This window comes from Mustela nigripes, chromosome 12 (assembly GCF_022355385.1).
Source record: "Mustela nigripes isolate SB6536 chromosome 12, MUSNIG.SB6536, whole genome shotgun sequence".
In the NCBI taxonomy this organism is placed as follows: Eukaryota; Metazoa; Chordata; class Mammalia; order Carnivora; family Mustelidae; genus Mustela; species Mustela nigripes.
Genome location: NC_081568.1, coordinates 58,523,837 through 58,526,873, shown reverse-complemented (window position 1 = coordinate 58,526,873; position 3,037 = coordinate 58,523,837).

Genomic DNA, 3,037 nt, shown 5'->3' with positions numbered 1-3,037 from the left:
GTACACCTATTTTTTAAATTTTCTGTGACAAAATGAGAGGCACAGATAAAACATTTTTGAAGTATACCAAATTCTGAAAAAAAAGCATTTATGAGATTGTTTTTTAACTGTGAGCTAAACCAGCCACTTTTGCCATGGAACACCATCTTTTCTTGAAAAATTGACTGACAAACTGGTTATTCACACTTAAGTATCTGGCAGACATTTTCTCAAAAATGAACAAAGTGTGTCTGTCATTTCAAGGAAAACAGCTGATGCTATCTGATTTCAATGATCAAATTTGAGCTTTCAGTGAAAATTAGAACTTAAAAAAATTTTTACCTGCCACCATGAGCTTGACAAGTTTCCAATACTTAATATTTGTCTCATAAGATCTATTAATAGATGTGAGATTTTTTTATACTGTATAGTGGAATGTATCAACATTTGAAAGATCTGCATAACTCAGTGAATCGATATTTCCTAAATGATTAATGTATGATATTACAGAACCATGCATGGATAAAATATCCATTCAAAGTACAGGACAGATTAGTGGACTTTAATGTAATAGAGTATGAAAAGTTCATTGATATAGGGTCAGGTTCCATTCTACAAATAACCTGTTTTGGTGTACTAAAAAATCACCACAGTTATCTAAAAAGTCTCTTGAAATACTCCTCCTTTGCCTAATTACATACTGTGTGAGATGGGATTCTCTTCATAACCTTCAACCCAAATAACATATCACAACAGACTGAAAGCAGAAGCAGATCTTAGAATCCAGCTGCCTGCTATTAAGCCAGACATTAAAGAGATTTTCAAAAATGTAAAACAGTAACAGTCTTCTCAACCAAATATTTTTTATTTAGAAAATATATTTATTTTTTCAGAAAAATATTATGTTAATATACGATGATATATTGTTATTTTAAAAGGAATTAATGAATTGAAATTTAAAAATTTTCTCAGTTTTAATTTCCAATATAGTAAATATTGAGGTATGATTCACACAAACAAAAGCTCTTTGTAATCCTCCATTATTTTTTTAAGAGTATAAATGAGATTTAAAACCAAAATGTTTGCAAACCATTGCTTTAATGCAAGGAAGTGATAATTTGGGTATTTCTGATAAACCAGTGGAGTGGCCATTGAGCAAGAGAACTTTTTACCCTCTCTCTAAAAACCAAATATACAATCCATGCATATTCTTCTGAGAAAACTTGTTCCCAGGAAACCCCCAATCAAGACTTGGGTTGCATGTTCTCCTTACGTTACCATTTCACAGTGCCAGTTAAATCTTTGCTCAGGCAAAAGCTCAGCATGGCATGCATTTAATTCAGATTTTTTCATGGATCATGACCTTTCAACTATAGAAGTCAGTAAAGGGAGAGGATTTCTATATAGTACCACTGGGAGGGTATATTTCACCCCCAATGTGAATCTTAGTCTGAGAACATTTTTTGGCAGGTTCTAAGAGTCTGTATCTAATTAATCACCTCTTCAGACACTGGAGTGGACAGCCCTTGGGGCAGGAAGGGAGAGGCCTGGGAGGCAAAGCAGAATAAACATCTTAATCCAAGTCAAGACTGAGGCCAGCTGTCCAGGCTGTCTTGTGGCCACAACTCACAGTGCTGCTGCCTATGGCTGCCTCTACTTTATCCCTTGAAAGTGCCTCCTTCCTTCTCCTTCCCACGCAAGCAGCCAGTCCAGTGTATAAATTTGTGGGTTGGACTCTAATTGCTAGCTGTGCTGGGAAGCCTGCCTCCCTGTAATTCAGCCTTGACACAAATAGCTAGAAAGTTCACTTGCAAAGCCACAACTCCCACAACAAGGCCCTTGGAGGTTCCCTTCTAGAGAGAGGACTTCTATTCCATTCAGGTCAACAGCTAGTTATTAAGCACCTATTTGGTACTTAGCACACCCTGTGAAAAATTAATCTGAAAAACAAATTTGACAGAATCATAAAGGCTTGGAGTTTCTAGGAATCTCATCATAGCTCTACCCTCACACAGGGCCCACCAGCCTCTACTTAGACCACTTCAGTGATAAAGACCTAGCTGCCTCTTCAGGCATTTTTAGGGAGCTTTAGTTAATAGAAAATTCTTTCTGCTTCTCTAGGAGAGGCACCATAGCACAATGGTTAAGCCACATAGACCTGGGTTTTAATCCCATCTCAGTCACTTGTGATCTTGAGCAAGTTGCTTTACCTATCTATGCCTCACTGTCCTTATCTATAAGAAGGGAATAATAATACCCATCACACACCATTGTTGTGTTAAAATAAACTATACTTGTGAAATATACTGCCCAGGTCCTGGTACAAGTTAAGTGCTTATTAAGCCAGTTCCGTCATGTAATCACATTTGACCTTTAGCAAAGTTGTTAATTCAGACTCTAACTGAAATAATACCTACAATTTAGGGTTGTTAGGATGCATCTCTGATTAGAAACGTACTAGTTTTAGGACATTGGGCAAGTTATTTTAAATCTTTAAAGCTAGAATGTCTTTATCTGTAAATAGCAGTAGCGGTGCTTGCTACCTAAAGGAGTTTTGTGAGATATAAAGTATATTAAGATACATATTAACTCTGTGCTCGGTAAACAGTAGACTTCATTAACATTCACTCTATCCATTTGTCCTGAGAGACATCTCCCTCCCATGGTCTTTTGCCCACTATTTGGATCTACACAGACTAAGTCAAATTTTTCTACCAGTTGGATTCTTCATTCTAATGTTTCCCAGGTGTGTTCTTTCCTCTGGTGTATACTTCTCCAGTATTTCCAAAGCATTTCTTGCTTTTTACCATCCTGGGAATGTTTCCCAGATGACCTTTAGTTTGTCAAGTTTCTTTTCAAAATATGGTGTTTGGATTTAAATGTGAAATTCCAGGTGAAGACTGACCAGCCCAGAACAATTTTGAAACCATTGTCTTCATTGTGTATGATGCTGAATTTCTTTGAATGCAACCAAAGTTTAAGTGGTCAGTTTATCATATTACTGATTCATATTGAACTTGTCAACTTAAATCATAGAGTTGTTTTCATATTTAACTGT